This window comes from Rhyacophila brunnea, unplaced genomic scaffold, assembly GCF_057557595.1.
Source record: "Rhyacophila brunnea isolate RB1 unplaced genomic scaffold, BYU_Rbru_1.0 scaffold_19, whole genome shotgun sequence".
In the NCBI taxonomy this organism is placed as follows: Eukaryota; Metazoa; Arthropoda; class Insecta; order Trichoptera; family Rhyacophilidae; genus Rhyacophila; species Rhyacophila brunnea.
The window spans coordinates 18,995,972-19,020,336 of NW_028232848.1; the positions used below are offsets into that span (position 1 = coordinate 18,995,972).

The 24,365-nt window shown below is 35.5% G+C and overlaps 1 long non-coding RNA gene across 1 annotated transcript; it reads right to left on the reverse strand.

Annotated features, from left to right (window-relative positions):
- Nucleotides 1-230: 230 nt before the first annotated feature.
- On the reverse strand, nucleotides 231-21,028 carry LOC147072812 (uncharacterized). The gene is made up of 3 exons (XR_015070510.1): nucleotides 20,708-21,028; nucleotides 8,947-9,098; nucleotides 231-3,552 (listed from the first exon to the last, which is right to left on the reverse strand). It is a non-coding gene; the product is annotated as an uncharacterized LOC147072812 (long non-coding RNA).
- Nucleotides 21,029-24,365: the final 3,337 nt, after the last annotated feature.

A 24,365-nucleotide genomic window follows, 5' to 3' on the forward strand; every position in this document is an offset into this window, starting at 1 on the left:
CGTAAAGAAAATCAGGTACATCTACACTCCCCATGTAGTCCATCTCTAATCAAGCATATTCATGTGGACATTAAAATATTCACCTTATATTTCTCTCCATTACCAAGTTGTGTATTTAATGCATTATGTTACATTAATATGTCATATGCATATCTCCAATTTTATTGAATCAATGAAATTTAAATAAAACAATCCATTTTCATTTCTAAACATTTATTTTACACCTCTACTTGTTATTCATTAATAATATTATTGCTATTGGACGTATTTTTAATAGCTTTTCCATACTATATAATATTCATATACTTACAATATAATCAATTAATATTAACAAGTACCTACCTAATAACTTAACATTATTTTATTGAGTATCAGAAATATCATAAAAACTAAGAACTGTTTTTTTTTAAAATATTATTTACAAAATATATATACATACTTATATATAATTAAATACATTTATTATTATATATATAATATTATTATAAAAACTATCATTAAATCAGTGGCGAAGCTTTATTATTTAACTTGTACCGTTGACTGGTCAAATTGATATTTAATTTCCAGCATTTACTAACCACAATTTGCAATTAGTCCCACAAATAAATCAAATTGATGTATCTGTCGATATTTAAATGAAGCGTTGCTGCTATATACCTACATAATTCCAATAGTGGAAAGTTGTATCTATAAAACTATTTAACTGTAATCCTCACTTGAGTTTATTTTTATTTTCTAAACTCTTTCTTTAAGCACCAAGATGCATGGCTACTACGTCAGTCCAGTGCAGTTTCGTCTCGGGATAAGAAACTGTGGCAATAAAATCTTTTCGTTCAGACACGTTTATAGCGTCATGGAAGGTGGCTGCGCACAAATCACGAAGATAGAATAACTCATATTATTTTTTCAGTATCGTTATACGTTATACCCGGTGTGGTGCGAAGCGGGTGTGGTTTGATGGCATCATTACCTCAAATGTAAGAAAAATGCTAGTCATGTCCGTTTATATAACTAAATGATATCAGAATAATTGTGAATGACACATCATGCGTTTGCAGTGCAAGAATTGTACGAACAAGCAAGGGCATGGTTATTTAAAATTAAAATGTCTTGAAATAAATACAATAAGAGCATCGTTGCATTCATGCAATTAATGGGCTTATTTTATTTTTTCAAAGTTACTGACCACTTGATTTCGGGTTTACCCCAAGTGTACTTTATTTAGTTAGAGGGATGATTTTATAAAATAACTCGCTTTACATCTGTCAAAAAAACTGCAAAGTCTGGGCACTCAATGAAAAGCGATGAATTGCTTCATAATGCTCGTCCTGATTTACAAAGTCAAAGGCTGTAGGTACATTAAAGCAACGAATAATAACAAAACTGGAGGCTTTCAAAATGTGGCTGTATTAATGTACCATGTGTGTCCAATTTCTAATGAAGAGGTTTTAAGACAAACCAATAAAATAAATTACTATAGCCATATTTTCCACAATGAGAAGTATAATATTTACTTAATCTCCCAACGCAGGGAAAAGTTGAGAAATAACAGAATCGTGAGTAGAAGGAGATTCTCTTGGCTACGCAATCTCCGTAAATGGCTCAATGTCCCAAGACGTTATGGTACGTTTACATCTGACACTTATATTGTCATATTTATGTATGACACCATATTCACCAAGTGTAAACAGTAATTATATTTGTACCAGCCACTTATTTTGCGTGTGTCGACACTCACCTGTCACTTATTCAATCTACTTTATACGCAAATGTAAACACCGCGTATTCGACAATTCCGAACTTGCCGCGATATATCACCGAAGTTGGACCACCGTCTACTTTTATATCAAATACCTGACACATTATTCGTAGTTTGACAGGTACCTAGTGAATTTGCATAGGTATATTTCTAAAACAACGGACAATCAATTATCATAGGTACACCATGAATGTATGCCCAACGTTTACGTTAATAAATGCACTGTAGCGATCTGTCAAAAATCATAGACAGTGAGAAATAAATCGGATGTGCCGTGTTTTATGGATTTTGTTCGAAAATAAAATATCGCTTGTTCTCGGCACATACGATTAATTCTGATGCACTCTGTGAAGAAAAATGCGCTTCAAATGGTATTACCTAATTCATTTTGGCCCACACCTGCACTCGTAATACGATAATATTATATTGAATAATATGCAATGACGATCAAATGCTAGATATCGCAATGTTACTGTTAATCGTTCTTCTACAGTTATGGCATTTCTAAATTGTGTGTCTTGGTTTTTTGCAAAAGGTCCAATCTTGCAAACTAAAGTTCACAAATTGAGTTAGATCTTCGATTTAAACTCTGACATTAAACGGAAGGCACCTAGTTCTACTCGTCGCTGAATCCATTCTCGCACCCATCTAGACCATTTTTTCTACCTTTTTGTTGCCAAAAGACTTAAAATAATAACACTCGCTGTTTTCTTTTTTAACATTCCCATATTGACAACTGACATAACGTTTTTGAGAAGTATACAAAATAAGTGTCCGAATAAATTACAATATCATAATATGTAAACACCGCATATATTTATTCCAATGTTGCCATTGAATAAAGTGTCGAGACTTTATTTCAACGAGAAGTATACCAGAATTTTATGTCAGATCCATGCAGGTGTAAACAGTAAGTGAAATTTTATGTCAGGCACATAAAATAAGTAAAACGGTATAAGTGTCAGATGTAAACGTACCATTAGGGATCTGATACGACTGGTCCAGGATAGAAATGTGTACAGCAAATTACTTTCCAATCTTGGAAAAAGATGGCACCAAAAGAAAAAGAAAAATATATTATTTATTTAAAATCTGCATAATTTTATATTTCCTGACAGTTTTCAAAATCTCATATTCGCCGATAAATATATACCATACAATTATTTTTAACTACAACTTAAGTTTCGTAAATATAATCAGAGGTGCGTTTAATGACGTAGAGACCCGACGTACCGACCGATTTTGAGGCACCCTACTATTAAAAAAATCAACAATTTCGTGTCCATGAAGTCTATTAAAAAATATGTGGATATAATATTTGCAAAAACTGCACTGATTTATGATCACTCTGTAACGCATGACCTTCTTTCTACCATGTAACTTCACTGATTTTAACAATGTTGGATGATAGTTGAGCGTTGAAAAAAATAGGAAAAACACATATTTTTCAAGATGTTAATTTAATAATATTAGGATCGGTTTGAACTGTTTCGAGGCCCCTTTTTAAATTTTCCGTCGAATCGGTTGCGTCATTTGCGTCATATAAAATCACCGCTGAGTATAATTTAGTTTATTTCGGTTACAAACGATTATCTCCGTCTGACAGGCAGTCATCGCCACTGTATTTAAATTAACCAATTAATACATCATCCAAATAATAAATAGTTTCTTACTCTTACACTACTCAGTCTCTAAAATATTATAACAATTGTACATCTTATTATATTTTTCTCTTCTTGTGTTAATCAGCTTTCAATAGTTCTTGGTAAGATTTTAATAGCTCCACCGGGCAACTGCAAGTAAATAAAACGATATGAATTAGATTATAGTTTCAAATCAGTTAGGTATATAATTAATTATCATGCACCGAAGATGTTGTATAATTATATATTATTCTATAGAAATAGGGTCTACACATGTAAAGTGGGGCAAAAAACGGAACACTCGTAGAATCCTATTTGTTACAATGTTTTTCTCAGCTCGTATTCTTATTTTTCCGGTGGTTCTTTGTCCGGTACATATTATCTTGCAATCGATTTTTAACTAACTTCCCCACTAACTAGACATTGGAAACTTTTATAATATATCAGAACACGATGCCAATGCATTTTTTTAATACTTTTAGCTATCTTTAAGTAGAATTGAATTCATTTTCAGTTAATTCTGTTTTGTATGAAAAGTTATTTCGACAACAGTATTGGTTTCTAAGGGTCTGGGGTCCTAGCAACAAAATTATTAATATATACGTGCGTTACTATGACATGTCAAGATGATATTTCAGTATTATTTCTATCAAGTACAAATTTTTTTGATCGTTTAAGCTAGTCAAGTCAAGTTTATATGGTTTAACAGAATTTAAAAACGTTGTACATAAGAAGTTCTTTTTATCTTGTTATTATTTCTTATAAACTCTTACAATATAATAAGAAACTCATTGTCTGTATGTTGCAAAGAAAAATGACACCGGAACTTGGTTCAACGAAACCAAAGAAAATTCCATTTTATGCAACCTTCTTGGTATTCACCTACAGTGTTCTAAAGATAAAATGTAACTTTACATTTTAACAATTGCAATAAACATTTATGAAGTTAAAATGTTGAAAATCCACATTTCCAGAAATAGTTTTTGACAAAGAATTTGTACTTTAAATATAAGTAATCTTACATTGTTCATTGTGATTTCTTTGAGTGCAGTTGTAAACGATTTTACACAATTTTTATATGATTTTTAAACAAAATAATAATGCCGAAGTGTAGTATTATTAGCTGTTTACTTTCTCATCGTGACAGATTGTCTTTTAAACGTCCTACAAATTATTAGCAATATTAATACTATCGACCGAAGGTACTTGATGGAATTTGAATTTAAATTCTAATGGGTCATTTTCTGCGACCCGGGTTTCGCCTTTCGGCATCTTCAGGCACAATATATGTCATAGCAGTAATGTGAAGTCTTGTAGCTTTTTTAATTAGTGGACTAGTGTTATCTTTGCTTCAATTTCATACATTTAGGCTCCATCTCTATAGAAGAAACTTTTTTCAATTTCTTTTGTTTTAACAATTTTTATAATGTACCATTCTTAAAAGTAGGTAGGTAAACAATATATCGCTTTTTATTTTATCATTTTTGTGTATAATCGATTATTTAAGTACCTTGGTATCAAAATGGGACAAACGCTACCTCCCATTAAATTCATGTTTTAATTAATTATGGTAAAACCCACCAATAGTATCAAAAACGGTAGTTTTCATAGAGATTTTTGAGTTTATTTTTGGTATGGTGTGAGTCTCCTGTAAAATTTTGTAAATGGCTTATGTCCAATGACATTATTAATGGACGACGCACTCAATACAGTAGCTAGCAAGTAAATTCGCACATTCGCATGTATAGGTAGACGTCACGCAATTTCCATTATGCGATATCACGCATCGGGAATTTATAGCAATATGACCTTTATTGTAATGGCGTTAGAGCAGTGTTTCTAATGTCAATGTTCATTTTAGCGAACCCGTTCGAACCGAACCATCCGCCAGACCCAACAAAAAGCATCAGGAATTTATAGCAATATCACCTTTATTGTAATGGCGTTAGAACAGATTATGCCATTCGGCAGACCCGACAATGAAGTGAATGTCATTTTTTTCCCAGATGATTCGTCCATATTAATGTCATTGCTTATGTCCCACTTTGATACTAAGCTACTCATTTAATTTTACCATAATCCATATGGCCGATGATACAAGATTCTTGTTTGTAATAAATCGCTACTGGGGTGCCATTTTACTTTGCATCATGGTAAAAATTAAAAATGGTCACACTCCTTTACGTCATTAAAAAGGTAAATTGTATACCACAAGCGTGTCCAGTAAAACCGTCGTGGAAACCATAATTCTAACCCTTTACGAGAATACTGCTCCACCCAGCTTAAATAAATATTATTATGCAAACAATTGTCTCTGACTCTTTTCATTTTGATTTAAATAGATACTGCACAAAGTGTTTCCAATTTGTAAGACATGCGACTTTCATTAATATGCACAATTTTAGTATATATGATGGAATCAGACAATTTAATTGCATCACATTGTATAGTATGACGTAACCTGTTACACGTTTTATACGTAAATTAATATAATAATATATAATAATTATTTGCATTATAATACATAATATTATATACCTACTCTTCCAAACGATATCTCGTCCACAAATATTAATTTGTAATCATTTCTGTAATAAACGACACATATTACATCATTATTGAAAAAAATATCGTGATTATAAGAAAATTCATCAATCGATGATAAAAATAAATATTGGCAGTGTCATGTACATGATTAAATCGATTTATACTTATTCAATATTATGCAATATTATGCATTCATCATATTATTCTAATTATAGTGCACGTCTTTTGGTTACTGCATTCTCAAGCTGAGTAGACATACATACGTAATTTATAATAAATATATAATCAATAGAAAAAATCTTTTCTTAAAAAAATACGACACGCAGCAGGATTCGAACCTGTGCCACCGGGATTTGCTACAGTGTGGACTGACCACTTATCTATACGTGTTTTATCTAATTGCAACGAAGTAAATTAATGTTTCTACCACAAAACAAATTAATAAATAGAATTCAGAAAGGCCATACCCTACATACACTATTTATATCTTTCTATTCTATATACACTACATTTTCAAGGAGGGTTTTAAATGTGTTTGTCCTACGAAAATGAAGCACACATTATAGACGTGCAATAGTGTGTGTTGCAACCTTCAAATATACCAATATTGAATGAGCGTCAGTGCATAAACCGATAGCAGTTGTCAGAACGAAGTGCAAGCGTATTCTTGACACGTGTTTAAGCTTATCCCATATTCCCATTATTTCCCTGGTACCTACTCTCTGAAGCGGTTTCTAAATTGCGTTACTTCTGGGTGTGATATATATTTTTTAATCTAGTGGTTATAATTATTTCTCAGAAATGTTTTCAAATTATGTTCAATAAAAGAATGTTACATTCTTAAATTTTGTGATTTATACGTTGAATAAAAAAATCGTTTATTGAATGTCAAAATGTTTCCCTTAACGGCCCACATGCTAACTTAACCTAACCGATTTTTTTTTGTTAAACGGTACATGTTCAAACACGCGCGTTACAATGATCTTAATCTCCACTTCATTTTATTTTAATTTTGTTTATTTTAAACATTTAATGACCATATAAAGTATTTTTATTACATACAAGTACATGTACCTAACCGAAAAGAAAATATTTTTTAAAAAACGGTACATGTTCAAACACGCGCGTTACCATGATTTTACTCCCTAATTTATTTATCGTTTGTCAATTTATGGCTACGGCCGTATGTTGTAGCTTAGCCACTGGGAAATGACAATAGAAATGGCGTATTTCAAAAAAATACTACCTTATTCTTAGGTCAATAATTTTAATAAAGCAAACATTATTCGTAGAATGTTTATCATATTTGAATGGTCAAAGACATAGCTTATAATCAGTCTCTTTAAAATTATCTTTAAAAGTGTAAATCTTGCCCATTTTTTGAATAATAAAATGCCTAATTCTTGTCAAATTTGGGATCACAGAGAGTATCAATATATTTTTTTATTGTGAATATTTCACTACAATAATGTCGACATAAATTTTACTAATGGTTTTATAAATGCTTTTAAAAATTAATAAATATAAAAAAAATCTTAACACCACTTCACATGGACGTACTGAAATATGACTATATTCTAAAACATTAGAGCGAGAGGTTTAAAAGAATACTATTTTATGTAATAAAAATACTTTATGCAGTCATTAAATGTTTAAAATAAATATAAAGCATAATAAGGCTTCAAAATTATGTCAATTGATTATCTACAACGTTTAAGGAATGTCCAGGATCATGCTTTGAAAATAGCATTAAAGCTCCATTTTGACGTACGCTGAGCACGTCCCCCCTTTTTTTGTCGAAATCAGTCACGTCTAGGGAATCCAATCCCGAGCCAAAATTCTGATCCCGGGATTGGCATTTTTTCCATTGTTTATATAAAAATTTTATATTTACAAATAACATTGATAAAATCGGTCAAAAATAAATCTAGTATAATTTATACTATTTAAGACATTTATTGTTAATATTGTATACGTTCAATCTTGGAAATGCACAAGTTTAACGCAGTAAATAATATTGTAATATAAATAATAATGTGAATTTAATAGGAGATTGCTGTTTCTGATAGTAAAGACTTAATGAATGGATTAGCGAGATTTAAAATAGTATAGCAAATAATCATGGCGTACTTATGGCCTTTCCGCTTCATAAATCTAATTAGTCAGCCAAATCTGAAACTGCCGTAAAACGTATGATATCATGGTGGAATAACTTTTTTAATAGTGCGAAGCATTGTTTTTTCCAATCTTTCAATTTTTAATAATATATATGAAAAAATAAAATGAATCGGCAACCTACACTTGGGTATAAATCGAACTTCATTCAAACTCAGTTTATTTCTAATGTAGTTATTTTTTATTAAAAGTATTTTTTCTGTTATATTTTATTTTCCATAAAAATGGATAAAAAAAATCAATGCCGAAATCCCGGGATTATGTTTATCAATCCCGGGATTCATAGGTATCGAAAATAGCTCGGGATCCCGGGATTGGAATCCCTAGTCACGTCATATTAATTAATTATCCACAAAAATATTTAAGGATTTATTCATATGAGACAATATTCACCAGATAACTATTTTCATGATGTTGATAATCACCATCGTAGGAGTAACAGGTACATAACATGAATACGTCAAGATTATTATTGACGTACCTATCTACCGCCTGTATTTAAAATATATATATAAATATATATATAACGGAATCATTTTAGATCATCAAAACGGAAAATCTGAAGTTGGTATGGTGCACATAGTGTCACATTGTAATGTTATATAAAATGAGTAGGTATGAGGTATCATTTCTAATTGTAGATAATTATTTTAACAATACAAAACTCTAAAATGCAGTGATACTTTAACTGTCTTTATTTCTGTAAAGTTACTTAAATATGTTACTTAAAATGGCTGCAGAACCTTTGGATAGATTTTACTCGGAAATCATCACGAAAGTCATCCAAAATATCATGAGTATCAATGAAAAAATGTTCGATACCCAAACGAGGTTGTAGGCTGGCATTATTGGTACTGGCTGATTAGATCCGTGCGAACGCCGGCGAGGAATCGGCCAAAGACTGGCAGGAAGTGCAGAAATTCCTGCTGCGCCAACTTTTCTGACTGATACATCGTCCAGTGTCGAAGACGCTCCTGAAATTTTAAAAAAAATAGATAAAAGATTTTAAATAGAGAAACGGCTGCCCTACTACATAGACGATACAAAATAAAAAGAAAAGAAAAGAAAAAAACTAGAAAATAAAAGATAATGGTTAATATTCACCCATATTAGGCATGACAGAATTATGTACTAATGGTTAATGCTAGAACCTAACATCGCTATTAGACTACTGTGGTGTAAATTCGACTCCAAACGTTGCATTCAATTGTTTTAATAGGATGATTTATTTGTGAATGCATAGTGCGTCATGTGACAATACGCAAAAATATATTAATAGCCGACTAAAATAAACTATCACTATACAAGTCATCGCGTTGCGTTGGAGATCATTTATTTTGGGCGCCTGAATAGTATCTTCAAAAGTGACCTTCCATTGTATCTTAAGCGTAAAGTGTTCAACTCATGTGTGCTACTAGTGCTGACGTATGCAAGTGAAACATGGACCGTTAATGAAAGAGAAATCCAAAAAGTACGAGTAGCGCAACGTGGCTAGGAAAGTTAAATGTTGGGGACAACGTGGAAAGACCACAAAATAAACCAATATATAAAAATTCAGACAAGAGTACGCGAAAGCAGATGAAAAGGCAATGGGACATATCGCTCGGGGAGTGGATAACCGCTGGACCCAATGAGCACTAAACGATCATAGGAACGCCCTAAATACGCCGAATCGAGGAACACATAAACTTCGGTGGATGTACGTGGCAGTGAATAACTAGGGACCGAGAGTGAAGGGAGCTAGGGAGAAGCCTACATCCAGCAGTGGATCGAACCCAGCTGGCGATGGTGATTGTAGTTGCTTATTATCATAGCTTTTTAGGCTTCCTCAAGCAACCCCCATTCAATCATCTCTACGTCTCGTCTTATAGGGCCAATTACGGAGGCCAACAACTCGATGATCTTTTTCCACTCCATCCAGCCACGGATACTGCTATCGTCTTCTCAAATAGATATAATCATGTTTACGAACTATCACCAGATCATTAGAGATGCTGAATATTGGTAGATTTGTATGAACATGTTCTTATCAAAAAAAAAAAAAAAAAAAAAAAAAAAACGGTGGTCAACGGCTGGTCGGCCCCAAGTGAACACATTGACGCCAGTAGATGTGTTCATAGCAAAAGTTGGGAAATGCCAAACTGCCAGCAAGTCCCATCTGCTGGCCTCCCCGTGGCGACCTCCGGGCAATGCAGCGTATGCTGTAGCTAACAGCAGGGGGCGAAGGGCGAGTGACCGGCGCCATAAAACTGGCCTTCTGGCTAAGGGAAGGAAATCCCCGACAGAAAAACCTGGTCGAGCCGACCTTCAGGGCCCTCGTGGCTCAGGCCTCGGGAGCGCTGGGCTAATCACCTTGCCTCCTTAAACGAAACAGATTAACATAACACCTACACAGCAGCCTCGGACGACAACCGGCTCTGTAAAACGACGACCTTGCATGGAAATGGACAATGAAACAGGTAGAGTAATCCTCTCTAACAACTCGAGTATGCGCATTGGGACATATAATGTTCGCACCCTGCGTACCCCCGGAAAGGACCTGCACGCCACACGCATCATGCACACCTATGGTGTGGACATCCTAGGGCTGAGCGAAGTGCGCTGGAAAGGAGCCGGGAGAAAGTTGATTGAGGGTTACTCTATTGTCTACTCAGGTCAGGAGCAATACCATCGCCAGGGAGTGGCAGTGTTGATGTCAAAGAGAGCGGCCCGTTGCCTCGTGAAATGGGAACCAATCTCGGAGAGACTGATACGTGCCTCCTTCAAGACGCCTGGTAGCTCATTGACCGTCTTTCAGTGCTACGCCCCCACTGAGGATGCCGACGCGCAGACAAAGGATGCTTTTTACGATTCTCTCCACGCGGCAGTCTCCGCCATCCCCCGTAGAGACCGCGTGATTGTAATGGGGGATTATAATGCGAGAGTAGGAGCAGACCCGGTGCTTGGCCCCACGGTGATGGGACGACACGGCCTCGGTGACCCCAACGATAATGGTGAGCGGCTCGTAGAATTCGCCACTCTGAACGAGCTTGCAATCGGAGGCACTGTTTTTCCCCACAAAGACATTCACAAATATACGTGGACGTCTCCTGATGGACGCACGAGGACGCAGATTGACCACTTTTTATACAGCTTGAAGCACCGAAAGGAACTTCTCGACGTGCGTACTTACAGAGGCGCCGATATCCATAGCGATCATGAGTTACTTATTGGAAACATCCGAGTAAAACTCAGTCGCCAGGCGAGGCCTCCAAAGTGCGAACGAATTGACGTTGAGAAGCTCCGACGCCGAAGAATTCGGACCGACTTCGAAACTGCTGTACGAGATAGTGTAGATTGTATCTACGAGCGGCACAAATCTGAATCCGACCTCATTGAGGCGGACTGGAGCCTCATAAAGAGTGCGATTGTGTCGTCGGCTCGTACCGTCCTTGGTACCAGAAGGAGTGAGCAGCCAAAGTGGATGTCTGACGAAACGTGGGTTGAAATTGGTGAACGAGCCAGGCTGAAAGCCCTGAGAGACGAGGAGAGAGACCCCGACCGAACCGAGGACCGCCGGACTGACTACCAGACCCAAGACAGGGTAGTCAAACGATCCGTGCGGTTGGACAAGCGCAATTTTATGAACCGGCAAATTGAAGCGGCAGAGGAGGCAGCAAGCAGAAATGACACCAGGAAACTCTTCCGAATCACCCGTGAAGTCTGCGGCAGGCAACCACCGACTCCCGGAGCCATTCGTGGTCCCAGTGGAGCAATAGAGTCTGACGCAGAATGCGTCAAGAAGATTTGGAAGAATCATTTCTGCGGAGTGCTGAACCGCCCACCCCCCTTGGATCCCTTTGACATATCTGCGGAAGCTTTACTTTTGGACATTCCCCGAGCGACCGACATTTCCGATTGCCCGCCCACGCACACCGAGATAAAATCGGCTGTGAAAAGGCTCAAGAACGGAAAGGCACCGGGGGGAGACGGGATTCATCCTGAATTCCTCAAGTACAGCTTGAGCGCAATCCTGCACCCTATGTTTCATCTGATGACAAAGGTGTGGGAAGAAGAGCGCTGCCCAAGGGACTGGGTGAACGGTGAAATCATCACACTTCTTAAAAAAGGTGACCCTCTAAGCTGCGACAATTACCGAGGCATTACGCTACTCAGTGTTCCGGGAAAGATTTTGGCAAACATCATTTTGATGAGAATAAGGGACCCAATAATGCACGTCCTCAGGAAAAACCAAGCCGGGTTTCTACCTGGTCGAGCGTGTGCAGACCAAATCCACAACCTTCGATGTCTTCTCCAGCAGAGCCATGAGTTGAACAGTCCGATGGCCTGCTGTTTTGTGGATTATGAGAAGGCTTTCGACAGTCCGCACCGCCCCTCCCTCTGGATGATACTGGGAGCATACGGGATCCCTCCCAAGATCATTGCCATAATCAAAAGCCTGCACGAGAATAGCGAATGCTGTGTCAGAATTGGAGACACTGTCACGGAATGGTTCGGGGTCACGACCGGAGTCAGACAGGGTTGTGTCCTTGCACCGTTTCTCTTTATCATTCTCTTTGACTTCATACTACGGAAGTCAATACCACCCGACCGAGGCATACCTGTTACCCCCACGGTGAAGCTATGCGACCTGGAATACGCCGATGATGCTGTCCTATTCGACAACTCAATCGAGGGCATTCAAGAGACAATCGACAGGTTGCATAACAACTCCTCTCGCGTTGGTTTGAAAATCAACGCGAAGAAAACCAACGTCTTGTGCAATAGCACCTGTCCTGATCCAGATTTCCCTCTGATTAGCGATGGACAGAGCATCGAGAGCGTCGACAGCTTCAAGTACCTGGGGGTACACATCACGGGAGATGGCATTTTGCAGAAAAAGCTCGCTATCCGAATGGGAATGGCTGGAGCAACATTCAACTCGATGCGAAATGTCTGGGACTCACGATTGTACTCGGTCAAAACCAAATGCCGCCTATTCGACGCTTGCATTCTGACGGTGCTGCTTTACGGTAGCGAATCATGGCACCTTACGAAGGCTCAGAGCAACCGTATACTGAGCTTCGAAAATAGATGTTTGCGACGAATACTGGGTGTGCGGTGGTATGACTTTAGGAGCAACGAGGAGATAAGAGAACGTACCAAGCAGCCTCTCATCACGCTGAAAGTGAAGAGGCGACGTTGGACCTGGCTCGGCCACGTGCTGCGGATGCCAGAAGAGAACTTTAACCTGGCTTGCCTGTTCTTCAAGCCGACCGGATTCCGGCGTCCTGGAAGGCCGCTAAATACAATCTACAGAGTGTATACGGCGGAGCTACGGGATGCTGGTTTGACCTGGAACGAAGCAAGAAGACTGGCGAGCGACAGGGATTCTTGGAGGCGCCGCGTGGTGTCCATATGCTCCAGTTAAGGGGCGGATATGGGCAAAGAAGAAAGAAGTTCTTATACCTATTCATTATACATTAATTAGGTACAACAAAAAAATGTTCTGTTCCACTCAAAGAACACAAAATGAATGAAAACTGGCTTAACATATAAGGTGTGGTATCACAGCGTAGGGATCTCTATTGTGGACAAATAAAATACGTGATAAATAATATGTATTTAGCATAGTTACGTCAGTTTCATAATATGCATTAAAGTTTGTCGCGTAAAAATCGAACATTCAATATTTTCGGACGTTCGTCATCTAAAATAATAAAGCGGAACCTGCTTCAAAACTGCTACCATGCCCCGTAGGGTAAGCTATTTGCCATTAATTTTGTGTTCCTTGGTTCCAATTTACATCGACATGCATGATACTAGAATCTCTACGTGTACAGGTGTTGTAAATAAATATGTAATTCTAAGACCTTTAGATCTGGGTTCATGACCTGTCAAAATAACCTGACCGGGGTCACTAACTAGGGTCATACATAATAATATGTCACGGCACTGTCCTACCATTACATTACTACCAATAAAGAGAGCAGACCTTAAATTGTAACTTTGACATTGGAACTACTTACTGGATACTGCTTACCTAGCGAATAATCTGATGTAGTTCGTGAGAAGTGTAACGTCGTCAGCCATTTTAAAGAGGTAATAACCGCAATGAGGATGTTTGGACGTATAGTTTAGAAACGTCGCAGTAGAGATTCTATTTTAAATCACACTTTGCCAACCAAAAGGTAAAATGAATACAAGATAAAAAGAACTTTTATACTTACAACGTTTCTAAATTTTCTGTTGAATCATATAAACTTGACTTGACGAGCTTAAACGATCAAAAAAATTTGTACTTGATAGAAATAATACTGAAATGTCATTTTGACATGTCATATTGATTCCCATAGTAACGCACGTATATACGTATATTTAGTTGCTAGACCCCAGCCCCCTGACAACCAATAATGTTGTCGAAATAACTTTTCATACAAAACAGAATTAACTGAAAATGAATTCAATTCTACTTAAAGATGGCTAAAAGTATTAAAAAATGCATTGGCATCGTGTTCTGATATCTTCTAAAAGTTTCTTTAGTTTCTTAAGTTGTTTAGCTAGTCGGAAAGTTAGTTAAAAATCGATTGCAAGATTTGTACCGGACAAAGAACCACCGGAGAAATAAGAATACGAGCTAAGAAAAATGTTGTAAAATACAAGGACAGGGTAATGTTCTCTATTAAATAGTGATATATTAATAGTATTTAATACGTTTACTAGATTTTAAAGTTACCCATGAATAATTACAAGATAAAAAGAACTTTTTATATAGAACATTTTTAAATTTTCTGTTGAATTATTATGCTCAATATGCTCAAACTTGTACTTGATATGAAGTAAATAAAAAACAAACAAACAAACAAATATAGAATACTGAAATGTCATTTTGACATTTCATTTTAGTTTTCATAGTAACGCACTATATATTAATAATTTTGTTGCTAGGACCACCCCCTTAGCAACCAATAATAGTCTTTTACTTTTTACGGATTTTTCTGAAATAACTTTCCATACAAAACAGAATTAACTGAAAATGAATTCAATTCTGCTTAAAGATGGCTAAAAGTATTAAAAATGCATTTCCATCGTGTTCTGATATATTATAAAAGTTTCAAATGTCTAGCTAGTCGGGAAGTTAATCAAAAATCGATTGCAAGATTTGTACCGGACAAATAAGAATACAAGCTAAGAAAAATGTTGTAATAAATACAGAGTTAGTTGTTTTCAAAACTCCATTTCCCCGGGTATTTTTTCAACAATGGCGACAGAATATTTTAATATCCAGCAAGTCGACACACTTGCCTACGTATTTAGTCAAGTTTTCGTCACTGTCCTATTCGAGCCAAATTTATATAATATACATTTAAAAAGTTTATACCATTGACTCACTTTAAAATTATTTGAACGAATAATTCACAAGAATTAAGAATATTACGCTCTTTATTGAACGTCCACAATTCAAAATCACCTGAGAAATACTGCAACTAGAAAAAATATTGTGCCGGGGGGGACTTGAACCAGTATCCGTCGTATTTCAGCCAGTGTTCTTTACCAATTTAGCAACATACACTTTGCCCAATTACAATAGAATTATTTTTTTTTCCTAATAAGTATGTTCCCGGTGAGGTCACAATATATGTATGTGAATTTCTGAAAGTCTGTGTGTTTGTAATTGTTTCGCTTTTATTAATAATTACACTACTGTTTCACTACACTACTGTTATTGGGCATTATGTCCTTTAGTGTTAGTAAAAAGGCAAGATTATGAAAAATTTATGTTCAATAAAGAATCTTAAGTACTTACATTCTTGATTTTTGTGAATTATTCGTTGAAAAATTGAAAAATAATAGTTTATCAAATCAAATGCAAGTCCGTTAACGGCCCACATGCTCAGCGTAGGTCAAAATGGAGCTTTTATGGTATTTTCAGAGCAAAACCCTAGACATTCCTTAAACGCTGTAGATAATCTATTTTTATAATTTTGAAGCCTTATTATCTTTTATATTTATTTTAAACACTTGATGACTGCATAAAGTATTTTTATTACATAAAATAGTATTATTTTAAACCTCTCGCTCTAATATTTTAGAATATAGTCATATTTCAGTACGTCCATGTGAAGTGGTGTTAAGATTTTTTATATTTATTAATTTTTAAAAGCATTTACAAAACCATTAGTAAAATTAATGTTAACATTATATAGTAAAATATTTTCGAAAAAAAAACTATATTTTATAATTTTTGTGATCCCAAATTTGACAAGAATTAGGCATTTTATTATTCAAAAATGTGCACGATTAACACAGTTGAAGATAATTCTAAAGATACTGATTATAAGCTATGTCTTTGACCATTCAAATATGATAAACATCCTACGAATAATGATTGCTTTATAATAATTATTGACCTAAGAATATGGTAGTAATTTTTTGAAATACGCCATTTCTATTGGCATTTCCCAGTGACTTAGCTACAAGATACGGCCATAGCCATAAATTGACAAACGATAAATAAAGTAGGGAGTAAGATCATGGTAACGCGCGTGTTTGAACATGTACCGTTTTTAAAAAAATATTTTCTTTTCGGTTAGGTACATGTACTTTCTTTTCGGTTAGGTACATGTACTTGTATGTATTAAAAATACTTTATATAGTCATTAAATGTTTAAAATAAACATTAAGGATAATAAAGCTTCAAAATTATATAAATAGATTATCTACAACGTTTAAGGAATGTCCAGGGTTGTGCTCTGAAAATACCATAAAAGCTCCATTTTGACCTACGCTGAGCATCTGGGCCCTTGTACGTCGGTTAGAAACCAAGGTAATTACATATTACGTGTAGTATGATTCAAACCACAAAGCCAGTCACTAATTTTAAAAAATAACTGTCCTAGATACGACTGAAGCGTTTGTAACGTGAACTTAATTTTAGCTTCAGATTTTATTTTAAAATTTACAATTTAACTAAAAATTACATCATTTCATGATCGCAAGTTATCAATCGCTGATATTGCCGCACTGCATGCGCCTACATACTAGAATAAGACGTATCATTTTCATTTTAATTTAATATTTTATTGACACATTGTATTTTTGACCCGTGAATGTCAACATGTATGAACTCATAATCGTGGACATCCTGAAGCAGCCCCCCTACCTGTCAATAGGGTTAAGGGTAGTGTGATATTCTACAGCAACGTTTCGCAAATGATATTCTGCGGAACCAATAGTTTCGCGAGGCAATTTATTAAGAGCATACTTCAGTGAAACGGCAAATAATTTTCAACTATAGGTGCGACGAAATTTTTGACTCGCTGGCAATCGGAGAGCGAAAGTCGACCTGTGAACACGTCAATTTGTTTCGTGATGGCGACGGGGGTATTAATTCTTAAATCATGTAAAGATGACTAAAAAACGTTACACATTCACTTAGAAAAGAAAACATGTCAATGAATATATTATTATTGTTACTAATAGAACAATAAACAGAACATTAAATGGACGCATGTTGAATTTTTATGACAAATTATATTTCTTACGGCTCGCGTCATTTGCACAATCCGCGCATCGCCCAGTCACGATCATCTTAGACCATGCCTCAACTGAGGTATATATAGCCTTAAGGGTATTCCGTGTATTTTAGAAATTTTTCGTACCTATGTGTTAATAAATTCACTTGAATTATTAACTTTTGAAACTCGGCATCATATGAACCATTTTTTGAGGTAGCAAAATAACACGCAACCCTTCGTTATATTTTTTTTTTTTTAGAATTATTAATAACCATGTCCTTGCTTTTTCGTACAAGGTGGTTTGTTAGTAATTTTGAACAATCACAAACACCCAGGCTTTGAGACAAACACATGAATATTGTGTGTCCTGATCGGGAATCGAACCCAAGAACTCTTGGGTGGAAGGCAAGCGCCTTACGCACTGCACCACGAGAGCCGCCCCTTCGTTATATTGGATAAATAAGCCAGTTTTATTAATCAATCATTAAAAAAAAAAAAAAATCTACTCGCTAATTATCATTATTACTTAACTATATCAAGCATGATAATATCACATCAAATCGCATCGCACAAGCATACCTATATTTTTTAAGTTAATACGCGTAAAATAGCGTCGCTGGCGACTTTTTTATTATTAAAGCAAAATGTGTGATGTGTGTTTATGTCACTAAGCTGGTCGAGTCACCACGCCAGGCGCCCAGGTTAGAGCCCTGTTAACCCCCTCCCCCCATTGTGGGGGCCATGTTCATAATATAAAAATAATTTTTAACAATGACAAATTCACAAACGAAAATATAATTTATGAAGAATCCCGGAAACAACAGATATCTGTGTATAACCTAAATCGGGCTTGATAAAATTAAAATTATTGTTAATAGGAGACATATTGGTATACTTTGGTGCCAATACGTATAGTAAAAATAGCTGGAAGAAATACTTTGGATTACACAGAAAAACAATAATATTATGAAAGTCGATAACCAGCTTAGATACTGTTATTTCGTTTCGTAATAATTAATAACTTCTTTAGAATTAAAAATATAAACAATAATATTATTGGTAAAGCTAATTTGGCATTTATATAATAAACATTTTACGATACTACACCATTATCAGTCAATTTTTATTTATAAATTTATTTTTTTACGTATGAAATAAATATTGTTTCTCATGGTAGGTCCAATTAATACTACGTATTTTGTTTTCTTAGTTAGAACAGTACTCTAATCACCCGATAAGAGAGATAAACTCGTGTATGTAAGAATGTGATTATGTTATTTGTATTAAAATGTTATTGATATACTAATTTCTCGTGGATTATCAAAACGTAAGCAACAAATATATTAATTAAGTTATAATTGTTCTTCCAAATTTAAACATGCAAAATGTTCAATGTAACATCTAACCACTCAACATTTTTAGGAATACAATATTATCTAATATTATTATTTTCTACTATCTAAATATTCTAAATCGTGGTTACTGTAGCCCAGTGGATGGACTCTGCAGAATAAATGTATGAATCATCATAATGATAGGAACTGTTTAGTTCTCTTGCGTCTTTCAATTTACAACTTACAATTCGTTTGAACCGTTTTTCTCTTATATTTCCTATCGATTTTATCTTTTTAAATAATTTAAATTTAAATAATTTAAAAAACTAATTATTATATGATAGGGGTTTTCAACCCCTATCATATAATAATTAGTTTTAATAACTGTTGAAACTGTCCGAATCAAAAATGCATCATATGTGCGCATGTTATGGTGACAGTCACATATTTTATTTTTGATTTTATATTAATTAAATCTATTGTACGTAGTTATATAATATATCCGTGTCAATGAACATGCTGGTTGACCTTTATAAATTAACGTTTTTTATTTTTTTCACTATGTCACACATTAGTCTTCCGCTGGCCAACACGCCAACATTCCGAGCCCTGACTGGAATACCAATTTTAATTTTATAAGCCTGTCAGCTGAACAAAATTACGATTATAGGACTGGGGGAACTTAGTTGATTTTTATATGAATCCCGGACTGACCACGTTACCAATGAAAACCCCGTCAAGCCGGTCTAGTTTACTAATAATAATTGTCACTAAATACTGCGTTTTATTTAATTATTAAAGAAAGTTTATCAACTGCAGCATACTTCCGCAATGAAATTATAACGCATTATACAGCGGTGATTTTCTTTGATGCAGATGATGCAATCGATCCATCAGAAGATATAATATGGGCCCTCGAAACAATTCAAATCAGCCATACAATTATTTAATTGTACTATTTTTTTTAATATGCGTATTTCTCACAAATTTATTAGGATCACAAAACATAATAAAATCCCTGCAACTAACATAGGTAAGTAAATATATAATATATTAAATAATTCCAAGATGGCCGAGCGGTTTATGTGTCGGCTTATAATTTCGTGAGTATTAGGTTCGAATCTTGGCTCTGGCCATACATTGTTTTTTTTTATTTGTGTTTGGAGACATAGTAAGAACCTAATAGGTTGAGTAAGTAGCTAACATAATATATTTGTCATAAAAACATAAATCTGTGAATACTTACCTCCACCCTGTGGAGGCCCATAATATAATTATTATTAGGATCGGACAAAACATCGGTCAAAAAATATTCAATTTTAATTTGAATTGGCAAAATCACTCAAACAAAATATAATAATATGTAATTCCACACAAAAATAAAACACCCGCTTATATTAGAATATGTCATTACTGAATAATTATTTTTATTTAAAGAAATTGATTTATGGTTTTTATTTTATTGTTTAACCTGTGTAACTTAAAAATCAGTCAGTGAGTTAGGTTTCCACATCCCTAAATTTTCCACTTGTATCATCTAGGCGTAGGGAAAGATAGAGAATGGAAGAGGTTCAAAACAGTTTACATTGACAACGCATAAATCATTGGTTAAATTTTCAGGATGTTGGAGACAGGGGAATTAGTAGTTTTTTTTCGTCAATCTTTATAACAAACAGTAACGCCGGAAGTAAAACATAACACAGGTACTAATTTAATTATGTTTAATATGTTTTGTTAATCAAAGAAACATACCTCTTTCTTCCGTATCGATACTGTATAGGGCGTGTGAACTAACCATACAAAAGGTTATCATTGTCACAAAAGTATATAACACAATTTTATTCATATTGGGAATGAACTTTCTATAATCACTGGTGATAAAGTTTTAGAATTGGCAATTCTATGGCATCTCTTTTTTTCGCATCAATTTTCATGTAGTCACTTTTATATTTTATTACAAAAACAATAGTTTTTAGTAAGTATCGTAAACGGACGTTTTATATTTTAGCTGGTAAACAAGGGTTCAAGTAATGTTTCCTGACAACCAACTAAATGGATTCTGATACATCAGATGTCTTGCCATCGACTTTATAAACAAACTACAAGATACTGAGTGAGTATTTTTATTTTATCCACATGTACCTACTGGCAGTGGTGTTGCAAAGGGGAGGATATTTTGTTTCGCTATGTTTTATATATTATTTAATTATAATTATTTATTTACTTATTTTGCTTTATCACGCCCCAGTATTGGGACATAGGGCAAGCACAAGGCCGCGCCACTTCCCTCGGTCTATCGCCACGTCTCGCTGTTGTAGTCTTTCTGCAGTGTGATGAAGAGTGTGGCTACGATGGTGGAACCCTTGAGGTTGTGCCACAATAGTACTTATCGAATGTCGCACAGGGCTGCCGAATTCGAGTGTTTGTAACGCGGTCGTACCAATGTACCTCTTAGCCGGCTCGCATATCACAACTCGCCTTGTGTGCCTGACGGCCATAAATCAAAACTTCCTAGACCCGCCGGTCAGTGTTGCATGATACAACCTCGCACATCTCTAGCGACATCGACATTCGCCGCATTCGCGCGTAATCTCCCGAAACGTCAAAATATACTCTAGCTAGACGACGCCATTGCGCAAATATGTTATCAGACGCGGAAATAGCGATTATTATGTATTGGTACCGGAACCTGGTTACCAGCTCGACAGGCAGCCGGAAACCGGCAGAGGAGTATTTTTAATACGAGTAGAATAAATATTGGACTTACACCAAGCTCTAGAATCTTCGACATACTTATGTGGCGAATTGTAAGATGATGATAATATCCCTGGAGGGTGTCCCCATATTATGTCGGTTGAAATTTAAGAGCATCTCAAATCCATTTGACCCTCAAATGAACCGGTCAGTCATTGCGACTTGGTACCTACGAAGGAAAATCTCTCAGCTTTCCAAAAGTTTTCGCTATTTTGCGGCGAGCGAGAAGATCTTTCGACCGTAATATAGATATTCTAAGAGTAAGACTCTCACACGCTATAGTGCACGCCAACCAAGGTCTTGGGAAGTTGCTCCAGTTACGCCACGGTATACGCCCGCATAACACGGGTGTGGAGATGTGGCGGGTGGTGGAGGGAAAATCAATATTAATATTATTGTAACTATCAAATACAAAAATACTTGTCGACGAATTGAAAGGTCGTAAATGGGTAGGTAACCGCAAAAATTGTAAAGCTCTTTAACAGAATTGGAGTGAGGACCTGATCGCCAGATTCTCTTCTAGTTGAGAAGAAGCGATATGACAGCGAGTCGCAGTCAAAGCCTCGGTAAAATCATTAAAAAATGTCCAAAGTCAGACAAATGTTAGTGGCCACGTGGTGCTCGTCATTGTAAAGAAGGCGACATACGCGTTGGCCCGCAAATGTTTTCCATCTATCGACACTCAACACTGTTGGTATTGCCAGGGCTCGAAATGTACCGGAGAGCACCGGAGCGCCGTTCCGGTTCGTAAATCCCCAAAATTATCGCTCCGTCTCGCGAAAAAAATAATTTTACCGTTTGAGCTATATGAGCCATATATAACAAAAAATCAAACACATCTTTTTTGGAAAATACACATAAAATTACATAATTATGTTAATATTTTCGTAAAATTATCGAGCGCTGATTGCAACATACACCGAGGTAAGCCAGAATATTTGCCTGACTTCGGTTTTAGTATGTTTTCAACTTCTAAAAGGCCACTTTATTATTGTATAATGTAAAATTAAATTAAATTAGTAAGTAAGTATGTGTCTTTTTTATTAATATCTAGATACTCTTAAAATATCCCCCTTCTGACTAAGACACTGGTCATTCTGCAATGAATGATAGACCTTGCTCTTTCAATTGCTTATACCGGAACTTCTGTCTACAATAGACTCGTAAGAATATGTTGATCAATTTGGATCATCACTATTTGTTTTCTTATCAGAAATTTAATAACGTCTTAATAATAATATTTAGTTGGTAGCGATGACAGACTAACATAATATTATGAATTATGATATTTAGTAATGTTTGTTTTCGATTAAGTAGACTAGGTACCTACCTACCTATCATTATTGTATCACTGCGTTACCGGCAGTGATGACTGATGAATGGTGACACTGATGACGTCCGTATACCTATAGAATTGCAACTAAGTGATTAAACCCCTTGTTCAAATTGTTTGTATTGACGGAACTTTCATTGACCAATGACAATAATAATACAATAAATGAATATTACACAAACGAGCTAGTCGAGATTGGACGCGTGGTTATCATCCGAGGTAGTGAGCTGAAATATGGATTGCAATAATGTAGGTAAGTTTTAATCTTTATATTAATAACCCAAAAAAAAAAATCAGCAATCCTAATGGCAAATGACATTTACGGGGTGGCCCGGTTTCACGTATACGATTTTTTTTTTATAAATTCTGACAATGAATTATTTAGGCCCAGCGCTTAAGAACATGCTTCAGTGAAACGGCAAATATTTTTTTTTTTTTTAATAAAATATTATGAGATTTCAAAATTTTTCGATACATCAGTGAAACGGCAAATAATTTTCAACTATAGGCGCGACGAAATTTTGGACTCGCTGCCAATCGGAGTGCGAAAGTCGAGCTGTGAACACGTCAATTTGTTTCGTGATGGCGACTTATTAATTCTTAAATCGTGTAAAGATGACTAAAAAACGTTACCCATTTACTTGAAAAAGAAAACATGTCAATTAATATATTATCATTGTTACTAATAGAACAATAAACAGATTATTAAATGGAAGCATGTTGAATTTTTATGACAAATTATATTTCGTTCGGCACGCGTCATTTACACAATCCGCGCATCGCCTAGTCACGATCCTTTTAGACCATGCCCCAGCTGAGATATAGCCTTAAAATAGAAACTTTTATTAACCGTAGATATGCAAGCCGCCTTCCATGACACTTAAAACGTGTCTGAAAAAAAAGACTTTACGTGCTGGCTCTACTATCCTGATACAGAGCCGCACGGGAATGAAGTAACAAAAATTCACCGTGGTGCTTAAAGAAAGAATTTAGAGAGAGAAGAAAAGGGTTCAAACAGGTTCGGTCAATCATCTGTGTCTGCCTATTGAATATTACGATTTAAATATCTCAAATGCCGCAAAGTGGGCTCCGGTTGATAATATCAAGTCTGCGTGGCCAATTGGGCTCGTGTGTGGACGGACCCTGGCAAACAGCTCCGCTCGATCAAAATTCCGCAAGCGAAAAATCGCATTTAATTTAATTTTTATTGTAGTTATTCTCTTCTTTTTTTATCTGCCGCCGATAAACAATGAATGATGTGCCTACTCCCATTGAACGTCACTGCGTTATACCTACTCATAAATGTATTATTTACGATCGATC